Source organism: Chanodichthys erythropterus, chromosome 24 (genome assembly GCF_024489055.1).
Source record: "Chanodichthys erythropterus isolate Z2021 chromosome 24, ASM2448905v1, whole genome shotgun sequence".
In the NCBI taxonomy this organism is placed as follows: domain Eukaryota; kingdom Metazoa; phylum Chordata; class Actinopteri; order Cypriniformes; family Xenocyprididae; genus Chanodichthys; species Chanodichthys erythropterus.
In genome coordinates, this window is record NC_090244.1 from 341960 (window position 1) to 362035 (window position 20076).

At 37.5% G+C, this 20076-nt stretch overlaps 1 protein-coding gene across 2 annotated transcripts in view; it reads right to left on the bottom strand.

Annotated features, from left to right (window-relative positions):
- The window catches only part of LOC137015340 (ubiquitin carboxyl-terminal hydrolase 2-like), a 53946-nt gene extending 34114 nt beyond the window's left edge, over positions 1-19832 (bottom strand). For both annotated transcript variants that reach the window (XM_067380239.1, XM_067380236.1), the window contains exon 1: positions 19697-19832. The gene's annotated coding sequence lies outside the window, so the exon portion shown is untranslated. The remainder of the gene's footprint in view (positions 1-19696) is intronic.
- Between the last annotated feature and the right edge of the window lie 244 nt (positions 19833-20076).

Consider the following 20076-nt stretch of genomic DNA (forward strand, 5'->3'; position numbering starts at 1 on the left):
GTGCCATTTCATGCAAAAGTTTGATTTTGATAATGCTCTGTGTAGTTTCGGTTGCAGTGCTTCATTTTGCAGGATATATGAGGTATTTTGCAGTTTGGGTGTGTGGTTTTGTGAATTGTGTTAAGTGTTTTGATAAAACCAGACTAGTTTGAAAAATTGTGTGTTAGCAATTGGAAAAAACTGTAATATTGAATATGTATTTAGAGCTGACAGACCCTCCAGAGGAGCTGGTGTTACCATGTTTCTACTCATTTAAATTCAGTGTGTGTGATTCCAGTAATACCACCTGTCAATTTTGAATGTCTATTCATTTGCATAATTCTCCATGACAATAAACATTTAACCTTAGGTCACTTCTACAGCCTGCCTTCTGCTTCTGCTGATTCTACAAACTGTATTTTGTCAACATTCATCTCTATTGCAACACACAGTGAACTTATTATTTCAGCTGTCATTGGCTGGACCGTTCCTCCTCTAATGATAAAGATGTGTTTAGCAGTATCAATCTCACTCAGTTCATGAATGAACCTACCAGAGTTAGTCAAAATGCATCTTCTTTGTTGGACCGAATCACTAATCCTGAAATAATTATTAAGTCCGGTGTGATGTCTTACTGTTTAAGTGACCACACTGCTATATTTTTTTGTTTGGACAATAAAAATCCCTCACCTTCCTCTAAAATACATCACAGTCAGGCAATATAAGAACATTAATTTTGATCATTTTATTACGGTGGCCGAGAGAGCTCAACGCGCTGCAAATGAGAAAACATCTTCATCAGTTTGACAACACATGCGCTGCAAACTCCACAACACTTACAAATAGTGAAACGCGCTGCAAATAAAGAAAACATCTTCATCAGTTTGACAACACATATGCGCTGCAAACTCCACAACACTTACAAATAGTGAAACGCGCTGCAAATAAAGAAAACATCTTCATCAATTTGACAACACATGCGCTGCAAACTCCACAACACTTACAAATAGTGAAACGCGCTGCAAATAAAGAAAACATCTTCATCAGTTTGACAACACATGCGCTGCAAACTCCACAACACTTACAAAAAGAAAAACGCGCTGCAAATAAAGAAAACATCTTCATCAGTTTGACAACACATGCGCTGCAAACTCCACAACACTTACAAATAGTGAAACGCGCTGCAAATAAAGAAAACATCTTCATCAATTTGACAACACATATGCGCTGCAAACTCCACAACACTTACAAATAGTGAAACGCGCTGCAAATAAAGAAAACATCTTCATCAATTTGACAACACATGCGCTGCAAACTCCACAACACTTACAAATAGTGAAACGCGCTGCAAATAAAGAAAACATCTTCATCAATTTGACAACACATGCGCTGCAAACTCCACAACACTTACAAATAGTGAAACGCGCTGCAAATAAAGAAAACATCTTCATCAATTTGACAACACATGCGCTGCAAACTCCACAACACTTACAAAAAGAAAAACGCGCTGCAAATAAAGAAAACATCTTCATCAATTTGACAACACATGCGCTGCAAACTCCACAACACTTACAAATAGTGAAACGCGCTGCAAATAAAGAAAACATCTTCATCAGTTTGACAACACATGCGCTGCAAACTCCACAACACTTACAAATAGTGAAACGCGCTGCAAATAAAGAAAACATCTTCATCAATTTGACAACACATGCGCTGCAAACTCCACAACACTTACAAAAAGAAAAACGCGCTGCAAATAAAGAAAACATCTTCATCAATTTGACAACACATGCGCTGCAAACTCCACAACACTTACAAAAAGAAAAACGCGCTGCAAATAAAGAAAACATCTTCATCAATTTGACAACACATGCGCTGCAAACTCCACAACACTTACAAAAAGAAAAACGCGCTGCAAATAAAGAAAACATCTTCATCAGTTTGACAACACACGCGCTGCAAACTCCACAACACTTACAAAAAGAAAAACGCGCTGCAAATAAAGAAAACATCTTCATCAATTTGACAACACATGCGCTGCAAACTCCACAACACTTACAAATAGTGAAACGCGCTGCAAATAAAGAAAACATCTTCATCAGTTTGACAACACATGCGCTGCAAACTCCACAACACTTACAAATAGTGAAACGCGCTGCAAATAAAGAAAACATCTTCATCAGTTTGACAACACATGCGCTGCAAACTCCACAACACTTACAAAAAGAAAAACGCGCTGCAAATAAAGAAAACATCTTCATCAATTTGACAACACATGCGCTGCAAACTCCACAACACTTACAAAAAGAAAAACGCGCTGCAAATAAAGAAAACATCTTCATCAGTTTGACAACACATGCGCTGCAAACTCCACAACACTTACAAATAGTGAAACGCGCTGCAAATAAAGAAAACATCTTCATCAGTTTGACAACACATGCGCTGCAAACTCCACAACACTTACAAAAAGAAAAACGCGCTGCAAATAAAGAAAACATCTTCATCAATTTGACAACACATGCGCTGCAAACTCCACAACACTTACAAATAGTGAAACGCGCTGCAAATAAAGAAAACATCTTCATCAATTTGACAACACATGCGCTGCAAACTCCACAACACTTACAAAAAGAAAAACGCGCTGCAAATAAAGAAAACATCTTCATCAATTTGACAACACATGCGCTGCAAACTCCACAACACTTACAAATAGTGAAACGCGCTGCAAATAAAGAAAACATCTTCATCAGTTTGACAACACATGCGCTGCAAACTCCACAACACTTACAAATAGTGAAACGCGCTGCAAATAAAGAAAACATCTTCATCAATTTGACAACACATGCGCTGCAAACTCCACAACACTTACAAATAGTGAAACGCGCTGCAAATAAAGAAAACATCTTCATCAGTTTGACAACACATATGCGCTGCAAACTCCACAACACTTACAAAAAGAAAAACGCGCTGCAAATAAAGAAAACATCTTCATCAATTTGACAACACATGCGCTGCAAACTCCACAACACTTACAAAAAGAAAAACGCGCTGCAAATAAAGAAAACATCTTCATCAATTTGACAACACATGCGCTGCAAACTCCACAACACTTACAAAAAGAAAAACGCGCTGCAAATAAAGAAAACATCTTCATCAGTTTGACAACACACGCGCTGCAAACTCCACAACACTTACAAAAAGAAAAACGCGCTGCAAATAAAGAAAACATCTTCATCAATTTGACAACACATGCGCTGCAAACTCCACAACACTTACAAATAGTGAAACGCGCTGCAAATAAAGAAAACATCTTCATCAGTTTGACAACACATGCGCTGCAAACTCCACAACACTTACAAATAGTGAAACGCGCTGCAAATAAAGAAAACATCTTCATCAGTTTGACAACACATGCGCTGCAAACTCCACAACACTTACAAAAAGAAAAACGCGCTGCAAATAAAGAAAACATCTTCATCAATTTGACAACACATGCGCTGCAAACTCCACAACACTTACAAATAGTGAAACGCGCTGCAAATAAAGAAAACATCTTCATCAGTTTGACAACACACATGCGCTGCAAACTCCACAACACTTACAAATAGTGAAACGCGCTGCAAATAAAGAAAACATCTTCATCAGTTTGACAACACACATGCGCTGCAAACTCCACAACACTTACAAATAGTGAAACGCGCTGCAAATAAAGAAAACATCTTCATCAGTTTGACAACACATGCGCTGCAAACTCCACAACACTTACAAATAGTGAAACGCGCTGCAAATAAAGAAAACATCTTCATCAGTTTGACAACACATGCGCTGCAAACTCCACAACACTAACAAAAAGAGACACGCGCTGCAAATAAAGAAAACATCTTCATCAATTTGACAACACATGCGCTGCAAACTCCACAACACTTACAAATAGTGAAACGCGCTGCAAATAAAGAAAACATCTTCATCAGTTTGACAACACATGCGCTGCAAACTCCACAACACTTACAAATAGTGAAACGCGCTGCAAATAAAGAAAACATCTTCATCAGTTTGACAACACATATGCGCTGCAAACTCCACAACACTTACAAATAGTGAAACGCGCTGCAAATAAAGAAAACATCTTCATCAGTTTGACAACACATGCGCTGCAAACTCCACAACACTTACAAAAAGAAAAACGCGCTGCAAATAAAGAAAACATCTTCATCAATTTGACAACACATGCGCTGCAAACTCCACAACACTTACAAATAGTGAAACGCGCTGCAAATAAAGAAAACATCTTCATCAGTTTGACAACACATGCGCTGCAAACTCCACAACACTTACAAATAGTGAAACGCGCTGCAAATAAAGAAAACATCTTCATCAGTTTGACAACACATATGCGCTGCAAACTCCACAACACTTACAAATAGTGAAACGCGCTGCAAATAAAGAAAACATCTTCATCAGTTTGACAACACATGCGCTGCAAACTCCACAACACTTACAAATAGTGAAACGCGCTGCAAATAAAGAAAACATCTTCATCAGTTTGACAACACATGCGCTGCAAACTCCACAACACTTACAAAAAGAAAAACGCGCTGCAAATAAAGAAAACATCTTCATCAGTTTGACAACACATATGCGCTGCAAACTCCACAACACTTACAAATAGTGAAACGCGCTGCAAATAAAGAAAACATCTTCATCAGTTTGACAACACATATGCGCTGCAAACTCCACAACACTTACAAATAGTGAAACGCGCTGCAAATAAAGAAAACATCTTCATCAGTTTGACAACACATGCACTGCAAACTCCACAACACTTACAAATAGTGAAACGCGCTGCAAATAAAGAAAACATCTTCATCAGTTTGACAACACATGCGCTGCAAACTCCACAACACTTACAAAAAGAAAAACGCGCTGCAAATAAAGAAAACATCTTCATCAGTTTGACAACACATGCGCTGCAAACTCCACAACACTTACAAATGGTGAAACGCGCTGCAAATAAAGAAAACATCTTCATCAGTTTGACAACACACGCGCTGCAAACTCCACAACACTTACAAATAGTGAAACGCGCTGCAAATAAAGAAAACATCTTCATCAGTTTGACAACACATATGCGCTGCAAACTCCACAACACTTACAAATAGAAAAACGCGCTGCAAATAAAGAAAACATCTTCATCAGTTTGACAACACATATGCGCTGCAAACTCCACAACACTTACAAAAAGAAAAACGCGCTGCAAATAAAGAAAACATCTTCATCAGTTTGACAACACATGCGCTGCAAACTCCACAACACTTACAAATAGTGAAACGCGCTGCAAATAAAGAAAACATCTTCATCAGTTTGACAACACACGCGCTGCAAACTCCACAACACTTACAAATAGTGAAACGCGCTGCAAATAAAGAAAACATCTTCATCAGTTTGACAACACATATGCGCTGCAAACTCCACAACACTTACAAATAGTGAAACGCGCTGCAAATAAAGAAAACATCTTCATCAGTTTGACAACACATATGCGCTGCAAACTCCACAACACTTACAAATAGTGAAACGCGCTGCAAATAAAGAAAACATCTTCATCAGTTTGACAACACACGCGCTGCAAACTCCACAACACTTACAAATAGTGAAACGCGCTGCAAATAAAGAAAACATCTTCATCAGTTTGACAACACACGCGCTGCAAACTCCACAACACTTACAAATAGTGAAACGCGCTGCAAATAAAGAAAACATCTTCATCAGTTTGACAACACATATGCGCTGCAAACTCCACAACACTTACAAATGGTGAAACGCGCTGCAAATAAAGAAAACATCTTCATCAGTTTGACAACACACGCGCTGCAAACTCCACAACACTTACAAATAGTGAAACGCGCTGCAAATAAAGAAAACATCTTCATCAGTTTGACAACACACGCGCTGCAAACTCCACAACACTTACAAATAGTGAAACGCGCTGCAAATAAAGAAAACATCTTCATCAGTTTGACAACACACGCGCTGCAAACTCCACAACACTTACAAATAGTGAAACGCGCTGCAAATAAAGAAAACATCTTCATCAGTTTGACAACACACGCGCTGCAAACTCCACAACACTTACAAATAGTGAAACGCGCTGCAAATAAAGAAAACATCTTCATCAGTTTGACAACACACGCGCTGCAAACTCCACAACACTTACAAATAGTGAAACGCGCTGCAAATAAAGAAAACATCTTCATCAGTTTGACAACACATATGCGCTGCAAACTCCACAACACTTACAAATAGTGAAACGCGCTGCAAATAAAGAAAACATCTTCATCAGTTTGACAACACATGCGCTGCAAACTCCACAACACTTACAAATAGTGAAACGCGCTGCAAATAAAGAAAACATCTTCATCAGTTTGACAACACACGCGCTGCAAACTCCACAACACTTACAAATAGTGAAACGCGCTGCAAATAAAGAAAACATCTTCATCAGTTTGACAACACACGCGCTGCAAACTCCACAACACTTACAAATAGTGAAACGCGCTGCAAATAAAGAAAACATCTTCATCAGTTTGACAACACATGCGCTGCAAACTCCACAACACTTACAAATAGTGAAACGCGCTGCAAATAAAGAAAACATCTTCATCAGTTTGACAACACATATGCGCTGCAAACTCCACAACACTTACAAATAGTGAAACGCGCTGCAAATAAAGAAAACATCTTCATCAGTTTGACAACACACGCGCTGCAAACTCCACAACACTTACAAATAGTGAAACGCGCTGCAAATAAAGAAAACATCTTCATCAGTTTGACAACACATGCGCTGCAAACTCCACAACACTTACAAATAGTGAAACGCGCTGCAAATAAAGAAAACATCTTCATCAGTTTGACAACACACGCGCTGCAAACTCCACAACACTTACAAATAGTGAAACGCGCTGCAAATAAAGAAAACATCTTCATCAGTTTGACAACACACGCGCTGCAAACTCCACAACACTTACAAATAGTGAAACGCGCTGCAAATAAAGAAAACATCTTCATCAGTTTGACAACACACGCGCTGCAAACTCCACAACACTTACAAATAGTGAAACGCGCTGCAAATAAAGAAAACATCTTCATCAGTTTGACAACACATGCGCTGCAAACTCCACAACACTTACAAATAGTGAAACGCGCTGCAAATAAAGAAAACATCTTCATCAGTTTGACAACACATATGCGCTGCAAACTCCACAACACTTACAAATAGTGAAACGCGCTGCAAATAAAGAAAACATCTTCATCAGTTTGACAACACATGCGCTGCAAACTCCACAACACTTACAAATAGTGAAACGCGCTGCAAATAAAGAAAACATCTTCATCAGTTTGACAACACACATGCGCTGCAAACTCCACAACACTTACAAATAGTGAAACGCGCTGCAAATAAAGAAAACATCTTCATCAGTTTGACAACACATGCGCTGCAAACTCCACAACACTTACAAATAGTGAAACGCGCTGCAAATAAAGAAAACATCTTCATCAGTTTGACAACACACATGCGCTGCAAACTCCACAACACTTACAAATAGTGAAACGCGCTGCAAATAAAGAAAACATCTTCATCAGTTTGACAACACATATGCGCTGCAAACTCCACAACACTTACAAAAAGAAAAACGCGCTGCAAATAAAGAAAACATCTTCATCAGTTTGACAACACACGCGCTGCAAACTCCACAACACTTACAAATAGTGAAACGCGCTGCAAATAAAGAAAACATCTTCATCAGTTTGACAACACACGCGCTGCAAACTCCACAACACTTACAAATAGTGAAACGCGCTGCAAATAAAGAAAACATCTTCATCAGTTTGACAACACATATGCGCTGCAAACTCCACAACACTTACAAATAGTGAAACGCGCTGCAAATAAAGAAAACATCTTCATCAGTTTGACAACACACGCGCTGCAAACTCCACAACACTTACAAATAGTGAAACGCGCTGCAAATAAAGAAAACATCTTCATCAGTTTGACAACACATATGCGCTGCAAACTCCACAACACTTACAAATAGTGAAACGCGCTGCAAATAAAGAAAACATCTTCATCAGTTTGACAACACACGCGCTGCAAACTCCACAACACTTACAAATAGTGAAACGCGCTGCAAATAAAGAAAACATCTTCATCAGTTTGACAACACATATGCGCTGCAAACTCCACAACACTTACAAATAGTGAAACGCGCTGCAAATAAAGAAAACATCTTCATCAGTTTGACAACACATGCGCTGCAAACTCCACAACACTTACAAATAGTGAAACGCGCTGCAAATAAAGAAAACATCTTCATCAGTTTGACAACACACATGCGCTGCAAACTCCACAACACTTACAAATAGTGAAACGCGCTGCAAATAAAGAAAACATCTTCATCAGTTTGACAACACATGCGCTGCAAACTCCACAACACTTACAAATAGTGAAACGCGCTGCAAATAAAGAAAACATCTTCATCAGTTTGACAACACATGCGCTGCAAACTCCACAACACTTACAAATAGTGAAACGCGCTGCAAATAAAGAAAACATCTTCATCAGTTTGACAACACATGCGCTGCAAACTCCACAACACTTACAAATAGTGAAACGCGCTGCAAATAAAGAAAACATCTTCATCAGTTTGACAACACATGCGCTGCAAACTCCACAACACTTACAAATAGTGAAACGCGCTGCAAATAAAGAAAACATCTTCATCAGTTTGACAACACATGCGCTGCAAACTCCACAACACTTACAAATAGTGAAACGCGCTGCAAATAAAGAAAACATCTTCATCAGTTTGACAACACATATGCGCTGCAAACTCCACAACACTTACAAAAAGAAAAACGCGCTGCAAATAAAGAAAACATCTTCATCAGTTTGACAACACATATGCGCTGCAAACTCCACAACACTTACAAATAGTGAAACGCGCTGCAAATAAAGAAAACATCTTCATCAGTTTGACAACACATGCGCTGCAAACTCCACAACACTTACAAATAGTGAAACGCGCTGCAAATAAAGAAAACATCTTCATCAGTTTGACAACACATGCGCTGCAAACTCCACAACACAAACGCGCTGCAAATAAAGAAAACATCTTCATCAGACAACACACATTTGACAACAAATAAAGAAAACATCTTCATCAGTTTGACAACACATATGCGCTGCAAACTCCACAACACTTACAAATAGTGAAACGCGCTGCAAATAAAGAAAACATCTTCATCAGTTTGACAACACATGCGCTGCAAACTCCACAACACTTACAAATAGTGAAACGCGCTGCAAATAAAGAAAACATCTTCATCAGTTTGACAACACACATGCGCTGCAAACTCCACAACACTTACAAAAAGAAAAACGCGCTGCAAATAAAGAAAACATCTTCATCAGTTTGACAACACATATGCGCTGCAAACTCCACAACACTTACAAAAAGAAAAACGCGCTGCAAATAAAGAAAACATCTTCATCAGTTTGACAACACACGCGCTGCAAACTCCACAACACTTACAAATAGTGAAACGCGCTGCAAATAAAGAAAACATCTTCATCAGTTTGACAACACACGCGCTGCAAACTCCACAACACTTACAAATAGTGAAACGCGCTGCAAATAAAGAAAACATCTTCATCAGTTTGACAACACATGCGCTGCAAACTCCACAACACTTACAAATAGTGAAACGCGCTGCAAATAAAGAAAACATCTTCATCAATTTGACAACACACGCGCTGCAAACTCCACAACACTTACAAATAGTGAAACGCGCTGCAAATAAAGAAAACATCTTCATCAGTTTGACAACACATATGCGCTGCAAACTCCACAACACTTACAAATAGTGAAACGCGCTGCAAATAAAGAAAACATCTTCATCAGTTTGACAACACACGCGCTGCAAACTCCACAACACTTACAAATAGTGAAACGCGCTGCAAATAAAGAAAACATCTTCATCAGTTTGACAACACATATGCGCTGCAAACTCCACAACACTTACAAAAAGAAAAACGCGCTGCAAATAAAGAAAACATCTTCATCAGTTTGACAACACATGCGCTGCAAACTCCACAACACTTACAAATAGTGAAACGCGCTGCAAATAAAGAAAACATCTTCATCAGTTTGACAACACATATGCGCTGCAAACTCCACAACACTTACAAAAAGAAAAACGCGCTGCAAATAAAGAAAACATCTTCATCAGTTTGACAACACATGCGCTGCAAACTCCACAACACTTACAAATAGTGAAACGCGCTGCAAATAAAGAAAACATCTTCATCAGTTTGACAACACACATGCGCTGCAAACTCCACAACACTTACAAATAGTGAAACGCGCTGCAAATAAAGAAAACATCTTCATCAGTTTGACAACACATGCGCTGCAAACTCCACAACACTTACAAATAGTGAAACGCGCTGCAAATAAAGAAAACATCTTCATCAATTTGACAACACATGCGCTGCAAACTCCACAACACTTACAAATAGTGAAACGCGCTGCAAATAAAGAAAACATCTTCATCAATTTGACAACACATGCGCTGCAAACTCCACAACACTTACAAATAGTGAAACGCGCTGCAAATAAAGAAAACATCTTCATCAGTTTGACAACACATGCGCTGCAAACTCCACAACACTTACAAATAGTGAAACGCGCTGCAAATAAAGAAAACATCTTCATCAATTTGACAACACATGCGCTGCAAACTCCACAACACTTACAAATAGTGAAACGCGCTGCAAATAAAGAAAACATCTTCATCAGTTTGACAACACATATGCGCTGCAAACTCCACAACACTTACAAAAAGAAAAACGCGCTGCAAATAAAGAAAACATCTTCATCAGTTTGACAACACATGCGCTGCAAACTCCACAACACTTACAAATAGTGAAACGCGCTGCAAATAAAGAAAACATCTTCATCAATTTGACAACACATGCGCTGCAAACTCCACAACACTTACAAATAGTGAAACGCGCTGCAAATAAAGAAAACATCTTCATCAGTTTGACAACACATGCGCTGCAAACTCCACAACACTTACAAATAGTGAAACGCGCTGCAAATAAAGAAAACATCTTCATCAGTTTGACAACACACGCGCTGCAAACTCCACAACACTTACAAATAGTGAAACGCGCTGCAAATAAAGAAAACATCTTCATCAGTTTGACAACACATATGCGCTGCAAACTCCACAACACTTACAAAAAAGAAAAACGCGCTGCAAATAAAGAAAACATCTTCATCAGTTTGACAACACATGCGCTGCAAACTCCACAACACTTACAAATAGTGAAACGCGCTGCAAATAAAGAAAACATCTTCATCAATTTGACAACACATGCGCTGCAAACTCCACAACACTTACAAATAGTGAAACGCGCTGCAAATAAAGAAAACATCTTCATCAGTTTGACAACACACGCGCTGCAAACTCCACAACACTTACAAATAGTGAAACGCGCTGCAAATAAAGAAAACATCTTCATCAGTTTGACAACACATGCGCTGCAAACTCCACAACACTTACAAATAGTGAAACGCGCTGCAAATAAAGAAAACATCTTCATCAGTTTGACAACACATGCGCTGCAAACTCCACAACACTTACAAAAAGAAAAACGCGCTGCAAATAAAGAAAACATCTTCATCAGTTTGACAACACACGCGCTGCAAACTCCACAACACTTACAAAAAGAAAAACGCGCTGCAAATAAAGAAAACATCTTCATCAGTTTGACAACACACGCGCTGCAAACTCCACAACACTTACAAATAGTGAAACGCGCTGCAAATAAAGAAAACATCTTCATCAGTTTGACAACACACGCGCTGCAAACTCCACAACACTTACAAATAGTGAAACGCGCTGCAAATAAAGAAAACATCTTCATCAGTTTGACAACACATGCGCTGCAAACTCCACAACACTTACAAATAGTGAAACGCGCTGCAAATAAAGAAAACATCTTCATCAATTTGACAACACACGCGCTGCAAACTCCACAACACTTACAAATAGTGAAACGCGCTGCAAATAAAGAAAACATCTTCATCAGTTTGACAACACATATGCGCTGCAAACTCCACAACACTTACAAATAGTGAAACGCGCTGCAAATAAAGAAAACATCTTCATCAATTTGACAACACACGCGCTGCAAACTCCACAACACTTACAAATAGTGAAACGCGCTGCAAATAAAGAAAACATCTTCATCAGTTTGACAACACATATGCGCTGCAAACTCCACAACACTTACAAAAAGAAAAACGCGCTGCAAATAAAGAAAACATCTTCATCAGTTTGACAACACATGCGCTGCAAACTCCACAACACTTACAAATAGTGAAACGCGCTGCAAATAAAGAAAACATCTTCATCAGTTTGACAACACATATGCGCTGCAAACTCCACAACACTTACAAAAAGAAAAACGCGCTGCAAATAAAGAAAACATCTTCATCAGTTTGACAACACATGCGCTGCAAACTCCACAACACTTACAAATAGTGAAACGCGCTGCAAATAAAGAAAACATCTTCATCAGTTTGACAACACACATGCGCTGCAAACTCCACAACACTTACAAATAGTGAAACGCGCTGCAAATAAAGAAAACATCTTCATCAGTTTGACAACACATGCGCTGCAAACTCCACAACACTTACAAATAGTGAAACGCGCTGCAAATAAAGAAAACATCTTCATCAATTTGACAACACATGCGCTGCAAACTCCACAACACTTACAAATAGTGAAACGCGCTGCAAATAAAGAAAACATCTTCATCAATTTGACAACACATGCGCTGCAAACTCCACAACACTTACAAATAGTGAAACGCGCTGCAAATAAAGAAAACATCTTCATCAGTTTGACAACACATGCGCTGCAAACTCCACAACACTTACAAATAGTGAAACGCGCTGCAAATAAAGAAAACATCTTCATCAGTTTGACAACACACATGCGCTGCAAACTCCACAACACTTACAAATAGTGAAACGCGCTGCAAATAAAGAAAACATCTTCATCAGTTTGACAACACATGCGCTGCAAACTCCACAACACTTACAAATAGTGAAACGCGCTGCAAATAAAGAAAACATCTTCATCAGTTTGACAACACATATGCGCTGCAAACTCCACAACACTTACAAAAAGAAAAACGCGCTGCAAATAAAGAAAACATCTTCATCAGTTTGACAACACATGCGCTGCAAACTCCACAACACTTACAAATAGTGAAACGCGCTGCAAATAAAGAAAACATCTTCATCAATTTGACAACACATGCGCTGCAAACTCCACAACACTTACAAATAGTGAAACGCGCTGCAAATAAAGAAAACATCTTCATCAGTTTGACAACACATGCGCTGCAAACTCCACAACACTTACAAATAGTGAAACGCGCTGCAAATAAAGAAAACATCTTCATCAGTTTGACAACACATGCGCTGCAAACTCCACATGTTTTCTTTATTTGCAGCGCGTTTCACTATTTGTAAGTGTTGTGGAGTTTGCAGCGCATATGTGTTGTCAAACTGATGAAGATGTTTTCTTTATTTGCAGCGCGTTTCACTATTTGTAAGTGTTGTGGAGTTTGCAGCGCATATGTGTTGTCAAACTGATGAAGATGTTTTCTTTATTTGCAGCGCGTTTCACTATTTGTAAGTGTTGTGGAGTTTGCAGCGCGTGTGTTGTCAAACTGATGAAGATGTTTTCTTTATTTGCAGCGCGTTTCACTATTTGTAAGTGTTGTGGAGTTTGCAGCGCATATGTGTTGTCAAACTGATGAAGATGTTTTCTTTATTTGCAGCGCGTTTCACTATTTGTAAGTGTTGTGGAGTTTGCAGCGCATATGTGTTGTCAAACTGATGAAGATGTTTTCTTTATTTGCAGCGCGTTTTTCTATTTGTAAGTGTTGTGGAGTTTGCAGCGCATATGTGTTGTCAAACTGATGAAGATGTTTTCTTTATTTGCAGCGCGTTTCACTATTTGTAAGTGTTGTGGAGTTTGCAGCGCATGTGTTGTCAAACTGATGAAGATGTTTTCTTTATTTGCAGCGCGTTTCACTATTTGTAAGTGTTGTGGAGTTTGCAGCGCGTGTGTTGTCAAACTGATGAAGATGTTTTCTTTATTTGCAGCGCGTTTCACTATTTGTAAGTGTTGTGGAGTTTGCAGCGCATATGTGTTGTCAAACTGATGAAGATGTTTTCTTTATTTGCAGCGCGTTTCACTATTTGTAAGTGTTGTGGAGTTTGCAGCGCATATGTGTTGTCAAACTGATGAAGATGTTTTCTTTATTTGCAGCGCGTTTTTCTTTTTGTAAGTGTTGTGGAGTTTGCAGCGCATGTGTTGTCAAACTGATGAAGATGTTTTCTTTATTTGCAGCGCGTTTCACTATTTGTAAGTGTTGTGGAGTTTGCAGCGCGTGTGTTGTCAAACTGATGAAGATGTTTTCTTTATTTGCAGCGCGTTTCACTATTTGTAAGTGTTGTGGAGTTTGCAGCGCATATGTGTTGTCAAACTGATGAAGATGTTTTCTTTATTTGCAGCGCGTTTCACTATTTGTAAGTGTTGTGGAGTTTGCAGCGCATATGTGTTGTCAAACTGATGAAGATGTTTTCTTTATTTGCAGCGCGTTTCACTATTTGTAAGTGTTGTGGAGTTTGCAGCGCATATGTGTTGTCAAACTGATGAAGATGTTTTCTTTATTTGCAGCGCGTTTGTCTATTTGTAAGTGTTGTGGAGTTTGCAGCGCATGTGTTGTCAAACTGATGAAGATGTTTTCTTTATTTGCAGCGCGTTTCACTATTTGTAAGTGTTGTGGAGTTTGCAGCGCGTGTGTTGTCAAACTGATGAAGATGTTTTCTTTATTTGCAGCGCGTTTCACTATTTGTAAGTGTTGTGGAGTTTGCAGCGCATATGTGTTGTCAAACTGATGAAGATGTTTTCTTTATTTGCAGCGCGTTTTTCTTTTTGTAAGTGTTGTGGAGTTTGCAGCGCATGTGTTGTCAAACTGATGAAGATGTTTTCTTTATTTGCAGCGCGTTTCACTATTTGTAAGTGTTGTGGAGTTTGCAGCGCATGTGTTGTCAAACTGATGAAGATGTTTTCTTTATTTGCAGCGTTTCACTATTTGTAAGTGTTGTGGAGTTTGCAGCGCATGTGTTGTCAAACTGATGAAGATGTTTTCTTTATTTGCAGCGCGTTTCACTATTTGTAAGTGTTGTGGAGTTTGCAGCGCATATGTGTTGTCAAACTGATGAAGATGTTTTCTTTATTTGCAGCGCGTTTCACTATTTGTAAGTGTTGTGGAGTTTGCAGCGCATATGTGTTGTCAAACTGATGAAGATGTTTTCTTTATTTGCAGCGCGTTTTTCTTATTTGTAAGTGTTGTGGAGTTTGCAGCGCATATGTGTTGTCAAACTGATGAAGATGTTTTCTTTATTTGCAGCGCGTTTCACTATTTGTAAGTGTTGTGGAGTTTGCAGCGCATGTGTTGTCAAACTGATGAAGATGTTTTCTTTATTTGCAGCGCGTTTCACTATTTGTAAGTGTTGTGGAGTTTGCAGCGCATATGTGTTGTCAAACTGATGAAGATGTTTTCTTTATTTGCAGCGCGTTTCACTATTTGTAAGTGTTGTGGAGTTTGCAGCGCATATGTGTTGTCAAACTGATGAAGATGTTTTCTTTATTTGCAGCGCGTTTTTCTTTTTGTAAGTGTTGTGGAGTTTGCAGCGCATGTGTTGTCAAACTGATGAAGATGTTTTCTTTATTTGCAGCGCGTTTCACTATTTGTAAGTGTTGTGGAGTTTGCAGCGCGTGTGTTGTCAAACTGATGAAGATGTTTTCTTTATTTGCAGCGCGTTGAGCTCTCTCGGCCACCGTATTTTATTTATGACCTAGTGTCCATTAATTGGAATGTGGGCTTGAGTTAATTCCCTGAGTCAAGATGTTTGAAACTTTTTTTTTTTATTCTGAAGTTGCTAATGTAATCAACAAGCACCATTGAAAACTGTACAAGTCAAAGCAGTCATCTTCCCTAGATTAAGTCAGATCTGATTAACCTCTACAGACAAAGGGACAAGGCTTGGACTACATATCGCAAGTCCAGACAACCAGATGACTGGAAATCCTACAGACAGCTTAGGAATATTTGTAAAACCAAGACATTAAAGATTGCTTTTCACAAGACTTTCATAACCCTAGACCCATTAAATCAGTTCTTCTCTTCTCACTTCCTATGTATAGGCCTATGTTTAACTCAAGAAGCTCGAGTGCCATGATGGACATCATCAGCATTTCCTCTCACACTACTGTTTATTTTTTCTACTTTCCTATCCTATTTTATTATGGATGTCCGAAGATTGGGGTCCCTAAACTTAAATGGGATTAGGGCTAGTAATAAATGGTCATTATTGAAAGAAAGAGAGTGTGATGTTTCTACAAGAAATAAATAATGAAGTAGATTGGGGTTTGTGGTGTGATGGTCAGTTTGTTCTTAGTCATATGAGAAATGTAAGTGCAGGGGTGTTTTCTCCAGAATTAAATGTAAACATTTTATCTATTAGTGCTCACAACTCACGTTGCTATCTGTGTTTTAAACTAAACTCATTTAAACCTTGCCAATTTAAACATTCATCCGTAAGATGTGAAATGAACTCAAATTCTCTTTCAAGTCTTGCTCCTAAACTGACAAATTCACACTAAAAATGAAGTCAATATGTCCATCTTAGTGAGTATCCTAACAAATATAGTAGGTTATGTCTTAGGAGAAAAACGAGACGGACAACGCATGTGTGTCAGTATCAGTGTACTGGATCTTTGAATTATGTCTTAAAGGGACAGCAGTCTAATATTCCTGCTCTCTGTGGATTTAATGTTAATCGAACAACAAAACACAAAGAAATCACTCTTGACTGAATATCTTTTATAACTTCAATAACGTTTCATCTTTACTTAACTATTAAAAGAAGTTTATATGCAATGTTATTTTATATTTGTCTACTTTATTCAATTTCTGTACATGAAAGCTGTTAGATACCTGATAAACCTGTAAAGCATGTATCTTAGCTCTCATGTACCAAAACTGTACCGAAACTGTGACACTAAAACCGTAATACAAACCAAACCATGAGAAATCTGAACCGTCCCACCCCTAGAAGATAGAATTAGTGCTGCACGTCTGGATCGATTTTATTTACATAAAAATCAGTGTTATAGAGAGAGAGGTGCATATATCACACCTTGTGTTATCTCTGATCATCATCTCATTACTGTGAATGTGATTTTATCAGAAACAAATCCACAATTCTTTTACTGGCGTTTTGATATTAAATTAATTCAAGATATTAATTTTTTTTATTTTAATAAATTTAAATTGTTTTGGAACTGTTGGGTTAAGAAAAAAATGATTATGATAATCTTCTTTAGTGGTGGGATAAAGGGAAAACTCAGATTAAGCTTTTCTGCAAACAATTTATGACACACACTTCCTGTAAAATCAAACATGAAATGGCAAAATTAGATAAAGATATTTCAACAATTCAAAATATGTTAACTGATCAAAATGATGTGAATTTACGAGATGATTTTTGTCAGAAGAGACAAGAGTTAAGTAACATGTTACACAAAAAGTTAAAAAGCTCTTGTTAAATCACATTTTGTTTCTTTACATGATATGGATGCTCCCACAAAATTATTTAATTTGAATAGGAAATGTATTCATACTAATTATATGCATAATACATCTGATGGGAATGTTACTTCAGATCCTTTGGAAATGAAGAGACTAGCTGTTGATTTCTATGTGGACTTATATGCTAAAGTGTCACAGATGAACTTTTTAAATAACTTACTTGTGCTGCAAGAAGGAAATGTAAAGAAGACTCTGATCAGACTTTTGAGGAAGTTACAAAAGTACTGAATCAACTTTCATCTGGTCGTGTACCAGGAATCAATGTACTACCAGCAGAATTTTATAAAACTTTTTTGGGAATAATAGGAAAATACTTTTTAATGTTTTACAGGAAAGATATAAAGCTAAGGTTCAACAAAAAATTGTCAATATCTAGTGCTCTCTTTGATCCCAAAGAAAGGAGATCTTTGTCTGCTAGAGAAATGGACACCAGTTGCTGATTTATGTTCTGATTATAAAACATTATCAAAGTTCTTGGCAAACAGACTTAAAGGTGATTTTGATCTGTTAATACAGAAAGACCAAACATATTGTATACCCAAAAGGTCCATTTATAATAATTTGTTTTTAATGAGAGATATCATGGATTATGCTGGAATATATATTGTTGATTTTGGTCTGCTTTCTCTGGATCAGAAGAAAGCTTTTCATTGAGTAGATCATCATTATGTTTTCAAGGTTCTTGTGTGTTATGGGTTTGGAGAACATTTTTTTTTTATCATGGTTAAAATAGGAGGAGGTTTAAGTGTACCAATTCAAATGAAAAGAGGAACAAGACAAGGGTGCCCTACATCTGTTTAGTTATATACCTTGGCAATAGAGCCTCTACTTTGTTCATTAAGAATTAAATTAATTAGCACCATTTTAATTTACAGCCAGTAGATGGCACACTTACCTTGTAACTACATGAAATGTGTATATTTCCCCAGTATTAAAAAAAAAATTGCAATAGTAGCTCTGCCTTGAAACAACTTAATCAGTGCACTTTTGCAGTAAAAACAAAATACTGTATAAATGCACTGATATGTAGCTTACACCATAATTAAAAAAGCCTTTATATATTTGTACAGTATCATTAATAAAAGGTGAGCAGTGTATGTTCTCACTAAATCACTCCCAAATGTAAGATTGTTGTCTGTCATAATAGTATAAGTGCCCCTTAGTGCTAAAATACTTACAGTATAAATAATTTGTTATTTTCCTGGTTGTTACCCCTTTATTCCCAAAACTTTACATATTGTTCCCCTATACTTACATACTTACTTCATAGGTACACTATAATTACCAGAAATTGCACTGCAAATATGCTGTAATTACGCAGAACTTCATGGGCTGTAATCTAAAGCGTTACCAGAAGCTTTATGTTCAGTTGCGAATGGAGAATTGTGTTTTTCTTTAAGTTTATAAATAATCGTGAATGAATTTATTGTGAAAAAATGTTTAATGGTTGTTAATCTTATTAATCTTATTAAAAGTTATTTTGAAAAGTCAAAAAAGTCTCTCTCAAACACCACATATAAATGTATACAGTGAAGCTTTTGTCATAGCAGATCATACACTTTCCTTATTTTGCAGAAGCTGTCATTAATTAATTTCAATATACACTAAATATTTGTACTTCTGATTACTAACATTTAAAAATAATAATATACAGACACTTAAATGAACAACCTGCAACTGCTTGTGTTATCAGTTCACATATTGTAAAATGCATTGATCACTTCTCAGTCTTTCATTTACTAAGTAAATATCACACAATCTTGACATCCTTATAAATTTACAATCTTGACAGATCTGTTAAGGATTCTTAAATAGTGTAAAATATCAAATTAAATGATTATTAATTAAGTTTATTTTGAGGCCAGATATTATTCTCTTTGGTATAAGATGATGTTCACTTACCCGTTACCCGTCTTTGACTGAGTTTCAGCAAAATGTATTACTGTCTGCAAGACCACTCCTAGATTAATGCAGATTCATGCTGTGTCTGTCTGTTCTGCTTTCACTTTCATACAGAAACACTAAAGGGACATTATTTGCTTTTAGATAAACTTCATGCAATTGGTCTTTCTGAAAAAACAGTTCTGTGGTTTAATTCATATTTGCACAATAGAAAACAATGTGTTGTCATAGATGGGAAAAAATCAGATTTTGTAATTCAACAAAGAGGTGTGCCGCAAGGTTCAATATTGGGACCACTTCTTTTTTTTCTATTTATGTAAATAATTTATCATTAATTCCCAAAAATTGTCAGGTACAACTTTATGCTGATGATACCGTCA